The sequence below is a fragment of the Engraulis encrasicolus genome, chromosome 21 (assembly GCF_034702125.1).
Source record: "Engraulis encrasicolus isolate BLACKSEA-1 chromosome 21, IST_EnEncr_1.0, whole genome shotgun sequence".
Taxonomy (NCBI): Eukaryota; Metazoa; Chordata; class Actinopteri; order Clupeiformes; family Engraulidae; genus Engraulis; species Engraulis encrasicolus.
In genome coordinates, this window is record NC_085877.1 from 28,400,895 (window position 1) to 28,412,428 (window position 11,534).

Below are 11,534 nucleotides of genomic sequence, written 5' to 3' on the forward strand. Positions count from 1 at the left end.
CAGACGATGTGCGGAGCCAAAGTCTTTGGGTGGAGTACATGGATGGCGTCGCCAGGCTACCATTGTAGGCCTATATGAAGAAAAGGCATATTGAATATTCTTCACCTCTTGCCAATGTCTTCTAGACAGTGTTGCCAAAAGAAAATCAGCCGAAGTCGCTATGGGCTTGTTGAAAAGTCGCTAGAAGTCGCTAGATGACGTCATGACGTTACGTATGACGTCACAGTGCCACGCACGGCGCGCTGATCTACAGAAAACGTGCCCACATGCATTCGTCCACAGTACAAATGGGCGGTGCTAGCTACTTTTTGGAGATCAGAGCTAATCTGCAGCCCTGCTTAAACGTGGGACACGCTTCTGACGGCGGCGCAGAGTCAAAATTATGTGGGAAAACGATGAATTTGTCCCCGAAAATGCACGTTTTAAAAAGTCGCCAGATGCACCAAAAAGTCGCTAAAGGCGCTAGATGAGTTTTTTTGTCGCCAGTGCCCGGGATTCACTGCGGTCTGTGCGGCCAGCCTGCTAGTGCTCATTTAAATTTGTCATACCGGTATGCATATCCCAAGGAGCCGTTGTGGTAGCTTTTGTGATACGCAGTACAGTTAAGTGCAGGGTACAGTTGAGGTAAATCAAATATACCTGTGTAACAACAAGACTGATCTAATTCCAAAGTGTAGGCATAACAAATGACAGTTCCAAAACATTTGGTGACCATATCGAAGATTGTGTAATCTCGGTTTATGTTGACATTTGGTTCCTGTAATACCTTTGTCCCATATCGCTTGCCGTAGCCTCATACAAGCAGATGCACATGTGTATGAGAATTCCAGTGCGTATCACTAAAGCTGCCACACCGTAGTGCATCCACTGTGGTGCATCATGTGTCACGTCTGTCTCTACCCGCCACTGAAAATGCATTGGGTGGTGTCGTGGGGAGGGAGACTGATTTGCCTCTCACAAGACAAGCGAAATAGTCGCTAGATTGAGCCTGAAAAGTCGCTAAGTCGCTAGATGATTTTTTTTGTCGCCAGAGATGGCCAAAAGTCGCTAAATTGGCAACACTGCTTCTAGACCAACCTGTACAAGTTTGACAACTAATGTGTTCATTATGGTTATATGCATAGTTATGTACCACGTATTGTGAAAGTAAAAGTGTGTGCAGGAGCTATGGAATGCTAACACAAATGTATGAATATATTTCATATCCTAGGCTATATAAATGTAAAAGTATATAACTTTTCCCTCCACTTTATTCCTAACCAACGACGGCCAGGAGTGGGCATTTGAAACAGAAGTATAACATAAATATTTGATAGTTGTAAATGTAAGGTTTGCCATTCATATTTATGTCATGGTCAGAAACTAAAACAACAGGTAAACTGTCTTGCATGTTTACCAGCATGTGTAAGTGAGGCTGTAAAATGCTCAAGGAACCACTCCCCTTCCCTGAGGGGGGTCCACTCATTTTTCCGACGCACCGTTGGTCCGATGCGTCAATGTTCCGAACATTTCCCATTGATCCTACAGCACTTAGTCTCAGATAACTTTTTACCAATTAAATGAAACCCTTTGTCCCGACAGTCCAATGTTCCGACCAAAATCTGCTTTAGATCACCGTCATCTCTGAAGCCTACGCAGTGGTCATGCTGCCGTCTGTGACAGGTTAGGTTAGGGAAAGTTTTGGTCAAGGCACAAATTTCAAACTCAGAAACATTGCAATAGCCTACTGACAGGTTAGGGTTAGGAATGGTTTTGTGTAGGGCACAATTGTAAAACTTGGCAACATTGCATTAATGACAGGTTATGTTTAGGGGTGGTTTTGGTAAGGGCACAGCAAGACCGACTCAGACGGCCTCTATGTGCTCGTCTCAGCGCATGCAGCTGAAGTCTACTTGGCACCGGGAAAAGCAGGACATACGACCTGGGATGACGACCAACCCCAAACAGCCATTGGTCGGAACATTGAGCTGTCGGAGCAAAGGGTTTCATTTAATTATTTCGAGTTAGTGGGCTGAAGGATTAATGGGAAATTTTCTGAATATTGACGAATCGGACCAAAGGGGTGTCGGAAAAATGGCATGCTACCTCCCTAAGCACCTTTTTTTGCCACTTTGCTTCTGACATCATATCTTTCTACTTCATCAAGGCATGAATACCATGAATGCGAAGGTTTGTATGCAGACTTCAGCTGTTCTATACGACGCAAACCCCAAATTGTATACCAGAGTGGTCATAGCAAAAGCAAGTGGGAAATGGGAATGCATAATGGGAATGCATAGTTATTTGGTCCCATAGTGATAATAAATACGGTATTAAACGGTAAACGGAAAATACGGTATTTATGTTTTATGTTCCACAGTACAGTATCCCAGGGGGAGGCTAAACACTCATCCACGACAATTTAACAGCGCTGCCTCCTTTTTCAAATAAACGCGTAAAGATCTCAGGCTATCGGACCTACTGCAGAACAGGTTTATGGTGCTTCACCTTGACATACTGTACTAAATGGTTAATTATCTGCATTTTTATAAAGCATTCCGGCATTCAGAGGAGTGCCTGAGACGATTTACTGTAAACTGAATGGCTTATATTCATTCATGTGAAGACTGCCACACACTCAACCAATCAGCATTCACAAGAGTAGCAGAGTAGGGATCAGTGTGTTGCTCAAAGACACCGCAGTCTAGTCAGGAAGAGGTGCACTTAGGCTACGTAAGCAAATAGCCCTTTGGCTGATGGATGCCTCATCTACTTGGATATTTGCTCAAACGTAAATAATAACAATGTATTGCTACAACTGTCCCACCACTGGGTTTTCGTCATTCCAAATATTCACATTCACAGTAATATAGGCAGTGTTACTGGCAGTGGTCCCAGAGTACTCTGTAAATGTAGAATTAAAACAGCATTTTGTACTGTGTTGAAGTGTGATAATGAGTAACAAATGGTAGGGTTGCATTTGTCATTTTTTATCATATTACAAAACCTAATAGGTAGGCATACACAACACAGGTCAGTCAAATTATTTTTTTTCCGTAGTGGTCCATAGGCCAGACCAGGCACTGTACCATGAGACAAATCAAATTCTAGTTGTTGTGATTGTATTTAGGCCTATACCTACACATGCCTCGTTTATGTTTAGATATGATAGACCTCTGAGATCGTAGCGTTTTAATGGTTATCATCAATATCACCTATATTCACCTTCAATATAATGAAGTAGTCCACCTCATTGAAAATCAATAACATTTAGACACCACGTCCTGTGTCAACCCATGGATAAGACACTTGTCAGTGGTGTACGATATATGGTATCATTTGAAAGAGTATATCCTGCTTTTATTTAAGCGTATTGCCGAAGCTCTCTGATAAACAAAGGGGTCACTGGAGCTTTCTGAACTGACAAAATACAACATTTCTGCCTAAACTTCTTTCTTTATACACTGTGGCATCGGCATACCGTACATTGCAGACACAGCAGACAGGCACTACAATATTTTCAGGACTGCACAGATTCGGGAAAGGTATGATACATCTTATTTGGGTGCATTTTGAGGGCTGAACAACAAAATATTATTGTTAACGTGGGTATAAATTCTGCACATGGAATTTCTATGTTCTTTCCTAAGAACATCTCAGGATCAACTGTCACTTGTCAACTGCCATATTTTGTTGAGACCATGCTCCAAGCATGTATCTGCCAATCTCTTTTAATGTTCATTTTAATCTAACTTAAACTGTAATAAAACCTCATCATTCAATAGGATAGAAAGCTTTTTTTGTTGTTATACAAATAGCCTACAATGAGATTTAAAGTTTCGCCAGACGCATGAATAGTCTACATAATACAATACTAAAACACAACATACACATGAAACACTGATGCAAATGCTGGGTGTAGTCCTAGGTAGGCCTACATAAAGTATCAGGGCTGAGAATAAAGGGACTTAGTATCAATAGGTTAAGTGAGAATTGGTGAACTTTACTATGGCAGAGGGAAAATGAAACTAGGCCTACAGTAACTGGTGCAAGCAGAAGGGCAAAATATGCATGTTATATGCTATATAGAATACCGGTATACACACACATATTGCAGCCTATTTGACGAGCTGAGGCATACCAAATATATAGATAATTCTGCGTATACACAGAGCAGTTTATAGTGTCCACTCTGGACCCAGTGTACAGTAGCTTTTTGCCAGTGGGCAGGAACTTCTGAAACCAGATAACCCAACACTGCCTATAGCCTATAGGCTATGAAGTATGCTTCTGTGTATCTCTGCGTGTAAATTGTGTATAAATGTGTCCGTGGCGTATAGTAAGTAGGCCTACGTCAATCAATTGTATAGTGACAATGGCCGACGAGGTTGCAGCCAACCCAAACGGAATCATACGTGGAAAAAATGCAGACAACAAAAAAAAAATGTAGCAGATGTCCAGATGTGTGGTGGCCTATGCCATCATCAGTGTGACAGTCTAAATAAATAAGAGATGAGAATAAGTCAGGGTGTGTTTTTCTGCCTTATTTTGAAAGTATTTTAACTCAATGACATTAACTCAAACTCAAAAGCAGAAATATTCTCATCAAACAACTGTGTAACAACACAAGCTCAAATATAAACATCACATCAACACCCAGGTATGCAAAGTCACATTGTGTGAACAAAGACAAGCTTTCTATTTTTTTTATTATTATTAGCACTGTGTCAACGATCTCCAATAATACAACCAGTTTGGCAAGTTATCAGAGTAAGTGCATAACTACATGTAGGATTTATGTATTCATTGTGAAAGTAAAAGTAATGCGGGAGCTAAGGAATGCAATATAACTTCTTTATATGACTACATTGTAATTTCATTCATTTATATCCTTGATATTTCACAAGCTATTGCAAACATACTGCAAATGCAGAATAATTTCATGTTACAGTTGGTCTTACATATAGTGTCTAGTGTTAACTTACATGGCAATAGTACAAGATACAAGATACAAGATATTTTATTGTCATGTGTATATATATGAAACATATATATACAATGAAAAGCTTCCCTGCTCTGGTAGTCCCAAAAAAGGTAAAAAAGAATGTTAAAAAGGCAAAAAAAGTAGGAAAAAATATATATTTAAAAAGTTGAAAAAGTTGAAAGCTGCAAAAAAATAAAAAAATAAAAATAAATAAAAAAAATGGCAGGTTGGAGAAAGAGGAGATGTGATGAGTGAATTCCTTCCTATGTCTGTGTTTTTGAATTCAACAGTCTGATACACTGAGGGAAGAAGCTGTCCCTGAGTCGGCTGGTGTGAGCACGTAAGCACCTGTATCTCCGGGCAGATGGTAGAAGGGTGAAGTGTGTGTAGCTGGGGTGGTGCGGATCAGCTATAATTCGTTTGGCCCTCCTCAGACACCGCTGATTGTAGAGATCCTGGATGTTGGGTAGATCTGCTTTGATTGTCCGTTGAGCAGATTTGATGACTCGCTGGAGGTCTCTCCTGTCTTGGGCAGTGGTGTTACCATACCAGGCTGTGAAATTACCAGTTAATATGCTTTCTATTGTACAGCGATAGAAGTTGGCCAGTATCCTACTCTCCATTCCATATCTGTGCAGCCGTCTCAGAAAAAACAGTCGCTGTCTAGCCGTCTTAGTGATGCAATTGATGTGATGAGACCAGCTGAGATCCTCCTTGATGTTGACTCCTAGGAATTTATAGCTCTTAACCCTCTCCACTGCAGTATCAGCGATGTAAATTGGCTGGTGTGGCTGGTGTTGTGTCCTTCGGAAATCCACGATCAACTCCTTTGTTTTGCTGACATTCAGGAGTAGATTGTTATCCACACACCAGGTTGACAATGCCGCCACCTCAGCCCTGTAGGCTGACTCATCTCCATTTGTGATGCAGCCAATTACCGTAGTGTCGTCAGCAAACTTAATGATGGTATTGGAATTGTGAATGGCTCTGCAGTCATGTGTGAAAAGGGAATAGAGTAGGGGGCTGAGCACACATCCCTGGGGCGCGCCGGTGCTGAGGCAGAGTGTGGAGGAGGTGAACTTGCCCAGTCGCACTGCTTGAGGCCTATCGGTGAGAAAGTTTAAAATCCAGCTGCAGAGTGAAGGATTAAGGTTTAGAGATTGCAACTTTAACACTAGTTTGGATGGAATAATTGTGTTGAAGGCAGAGCTGTAGTCGATAAAGAGCAACCTCACATAAGTGTTACTGTGATCAAGATGGGTAAGAGCGGTGTTAAGTGCAAGGGCAATGGCGTCATCAGTTGATCTGTTTGACCTATAGGCGAACTGAAGTGGGTCAAGTGCAGCAGGAATAGATGATGTGATATGCATCTTGATAAGCCTCTCAAAGCACTTCATGGCAACAGGTGTAAGAGCTACTGGTCGGTAATCATTCAGACAACTCACTGTAGATTTTTTAGGGACTGGGATGATGGTAGTCCTCTTGAAGCATGCAGGGACAACAGACTGCTGTAGTGAGAGGTTAAAAATATCTGTAAAGACATCAGCTAATTCAGATGCGCAGGCTTTAAGCACACGACCTGGGATGTTGTCAGGTCCAGGAGCCTTGTGAACATTCACTTTCTTGAACGATGTATAAACGTCTGTCACAGATAGTTAGATGGGGCAGCAGTCACTCTCTAGCAGAACTTCAGGCTTTATGTTGGATTCAAACCGGGCATAGAAGGAGTTCAGCTCCTCAGCAAGATTGGCAGAGCCTTGGCCTGAACAGGTGTTTCTGTCTTTGTTGTCAGTGATTATCCTTAATCCCTTCCACATATTCCTGCTATCTGAGTCCCTGTAGTAATTTTCTATTTTTTCTCTGTACTGCCTCTTAGCCGACTTGATGATTTTTCTGAGCTCATATCGTGTACTTTTATATTCTGCAACATCACCAGACTGAAAGGCTGCTGACCGCGATCTTAAGGCTGCGCAGACCTCCCCATTCACCCATGGTTTTTGGTTGGGGAAACTCCTAAAAGTCACTTTTGGCACAACTTCATCTATACAGTTGGAGATGTAGTCAGTGACGCTCTCTGTGTAGTCGTTGATGTTATCAGAGGCCGAGCGGAACATATCCCAGTCTGTTGTGCTGAAACAGTCGCGCAGAACGGCGTCAGATTCGTCCGTCCAGCGCTGTACAGAGCGAGTCACCGGTGGTTCAGATTTTAGCTTCTGCCTATAAGCAGGGAGTAAAAGCAGGGGCGTATCCAGGACATTTTTACTAGGGTGGCCAAGATGACACACAAATATAGTCTGAGGTGGCCATGGAATCATGGAATTATATACACATACGGGGGTCCTCCCACACAGAAAATGTTGCATTTATTCTATGCCATTTCCTGCATTTTAAAGAAAAGCACCAGTGAACTTCAAATACAATATTTTGTAGTAGTATAAAATATATATATATATATAGTATTGAAATGTTCTATGTTTAGGTCTTTGTTTTCTATGTACGTATTCACAGAAATTAAAGATAAATGCACACACATATCCTCATTAAGTTATTTTAATGTGCCAGGCTTTTAATTGAAAGTGCAGTGTAATCTGGTTAAATGCTATGCATTCACATATAAATATGCATAATTGGCCATTTTTAAATAACTGAAGTATGAGAGAGTAGACACCAACTTCATGAATGACATCTGAACCTGACATACCATGCTCAGTAGGTGGAGATCCAGACAACACAGATTCACAGTCAGTCTCCTCCTCCTCCAAATGTGGCTGGTCAACTGTGGTAATACAAGGATAGTTTAAAATGACAGACAGACAGACAGACAGACAGACAGACAGACAGGTCCATGCACATATACATATAATACAAATCTTTAGTTCATCATCTTCTGTCTCAACATTTGTCAGCTGTTAAACCCTTTAATGCATGGCGTTATACCTTTGTCGTTACCAGAGTTACCATAGTGTATTACTAAAGACCCTGTGTTATGTAGTGTGGCACTATGATAGAACCTTTTTGATGACAATAACAGTGTTCCACTGGTTGAACGGTGTGCATGAAAGGGCTACATGTAACTAATTCAAACTTTCCATGCATAACCTACCATCTTGTATTGGGGTAGTGGACTGCTCATCAACACTATCCCTAGGCTGCTGGCTTGTGTGGGCATCTGCACTGGTGCTGGTACTGGCTGTAGCTGACTCTGACTCTTTTTTTTCTTGATAAAGAAGCTCTCAATATCGTTTCTTCTCTTCATCTTAATGTCACTCACTGGAGGAAATGTAATCAAATCAATGCAACCAATTAATCATTCAATCAACTCACTTTTAAGCATAGTAACTGGCTACAATATCAGAGGGATTATTGTCGAATTGGCAGAGTACACATGTTGTGTTCATGAGTTTTGTGTTCGTGGTTGTGGTTCCCCTTAGAGTAACAACTTTGACTTCATTCAACAATGTCAGAATACAAAAAAACTATATTATTGATGTTGACAGTGTCAGATGTCAAAGCAGTGGCATATGGTTTTAACAAAGAAATTACATGACGTGAATTTCAAGTCTGAGGTGCCGTCGGCCTGCAAGGCAATTACAACTGTGAGCAGTGGCTGATTCTAAAGCCGTGGCTGCAGGGTTTTAGCAAAGAAATTACATGACGTGAATTTTGTTGGTGAACAAACTCACATCTGTACCATGATTTTGTGTGCGTGACGATTTATTTTCGCTACGTTTGAACAAAAGGATTACGATATATTGACACATTTGAGGTCAAATATGTACCGCAAATTTAGCTATTGGGGGGGGGGAGTCATACTCTGAAGTGGACTAGCGCTGTGGGTTTAGGCAACACATCTGTGACTGATGTGAACTTGCTTACTCTAAAGAGGCAGAGGTGCTCTTTACTATGACTTACTCCGACTTTATTTAAGTTTGATTTAAACTCCAAGTGTCATAATGTGATTATAATAGTAAACAGTAATGGTGTTCTGTACCTTTAAGAGGTTATGGCCAGTGCGCGAGTACAGCCAGTGCGCATGTCAATAACTGGCAGTTAGAAAGTTAAGCTACAAGAAGTAAGCTGTATCTGTTTGTGTTCCCTCTGAATCTTTTATAATATAATAATCCTTTGAGGAATCCTTGTGTGGACATTTGGATTATTTACATGGTGTCAGAAGTCGTGACGGACTACTCGTTTCCATCGAACAATGGCCAAGTTTAACCCACCGGAGAACTTTAAGTTTGATCGTCCGAATGAATGGGCAGATTGGCGTCAGCGTTTCCAACGTTATCGGACGGCTACAAAACTCTTCAGAGAAGATGGAGATGTACAGGTCAGTTCGCTGATATATGCTATGGGCTCTGAGGCGGAAAACATTTTCAAGTCATTCACTTTCGACGAGATGGGAGAAGAAGATGACTATGATACAGTATTAGGAAAATACGATGAGTACTTCTTCCCCAAACGGAATGTGATTCACGAGCGCGCTTGCTTTTACCAACGGTCGCAGCGGCCCGGTGAGAAGGCTGAAATGTTTATCAGAGCACTGTACGAAATGTCGGAATACTGTGACTTTGGGGTTCATAAAGAGGAGCACATCAGAGACCGTATCGTGGTGGGGATACTGGACAAGGAACTGTCTCGTAGGCTACAGCTTGAGTCGAAGCTAACACTTGCCGACACTGTACAAACTGTTCGCCAGTCTGAGGAGGTGGCATTGCAGGTGCACCAGCAGCAGGGCGAAGGCAGAGTAGCAGTGGAAGAAGTGCGCGGGAAAGCGACGACGAAAGGTAAACATCAAAGATGGCAGCCCCCACGAAAAGAAAACGGACAGACAAACGATCCGAAATGCGGCCGATGTGGCAAAATGAGACATGGCAACCCCGATACTTGCCCAGCTAAGAACTCTACCTGTAATAACTGTGGGAAAAGGGGCCATTGGGAGCGAAAATGCCGTAGTAGCAAAGCAGTGAGGGAAGTCACCGAGTGGGCAGACGAGTCGCCATACTTTCTGGGAGCGGTGACCAACGTGAAAACATCCGATGAATTGTGGACTGTGCAGTTGAAAATTGGGGCTACACCAGTTAAATTCAAGATCGACACTGGGGCTGACACAAACGTCATGGGAGTGGAAACATTCAGCAGGCTAGTTCCCCAGAGACAACTAGAGCCCTCAAACATCACACTGTACAGCCCTGGCGGTCAGCTGGACTGTCTGGGGAAATTCACCACCAACATCCAGTACAAAGGCAAGCCCTACTCGTTCCCAGTGTATGTCATCCGAGGCCAGACAGCAAACAACCTGCTCAGCAGAGACACAGCAACCACAATGGGACTGGTGAAGCGCATTGAGGAGGTTCACGGGGCGTTTGGTGAGCATGGGACTCTCAATACTGAGCCAGTCAAGATCCAGCTCAGGGAGAACGCTCAGCCATACGCCGTGCACGCTGCCCGCCGAGTTCCCTTACCCCTCATGGCCAAAGTTCAGGAGGAACTAAAGCGCATGGAGGAGAACGACATCATCAAGGCGGTGACCGAGCCAACAGACTGGTGCGCGCCCATGGTGCCTGTCCCGAGAAAGAACGGCAAGGTGCGTATCTGTGTGGACTTAAAGCGCTTGAATGAAGCTGTGAGGAGAGAGAGGTACATCCTTCCTACTGCAGAGGAGATAACAGCAAAGCTCAGCGGTGCAACAACATTCACCTTGCTTGACGCAGCCTCCGGGTTCTGGCAGATCCCTCTGCACCCTGAAAGCAGTAAGTTGACCACCTTCCTCACACCATTCGGGAGGTATGCTTTCAAAAGGCTCCCGTTTGGCATCACCAGCGCTCCTGAGATCTTCCAGCGCAAGATGGCGGAGACTCTACAAGACCTCGACGGCGTGGCGCTGTTCATGGACGATGTGTTGGTGTACGGCCAGACAGCAGAACAGCACGACCAGCGCCTCAACAAAGTGCTCGAGCGGATCGAGTCGGCCGGCCTCAAGCTTAACAAGGAGAAGTGCAAGTTCAGGCAGAACACTCTTCAGTTCCTGGGCCAGGTCATCGACGAGTCAGGGGTGAGACCAGACCCTGACAAGGTAAAAGCCATCAGAGAGCTACCAGCACCACACAACATTGAAGAGCTGAGACGAGTGCTGGGTATGTTCAACTACCTAGGGAAATTCATTCCCAAACTCTCCACAATAGGTCAGCCACTGTACACACTGCTGAAGTCCAAGTCAGCCTGGGTATGGGACCATGCCCAGGAGGAGGCATTTCGCAAGATCAAACAGTGCCTCTCCACATCTCCAGTGCTGAAGTTCTATGACGTGAACAGACCAACTGCCGTCTCAGCAGATGCCAGCAGCTATGGCATTGGCGGTGTACTGCTTCAGCTCCACGACAACGACTGGAAACCAGTGGCGTACTGTTCTAGGAGACTCACCGATGCGGAGACCAGGTACGCACAAATAGAAAAAGAGTGCCTGGCTAGTGTGTGGGCGTGTGAGAGATTCGAAAAGTACCTGTATGGTCTGGAGGACTTTAAGCTTGTGACAGACCACAAACCCCTCGTTCCCCTCATGAACAAGAAA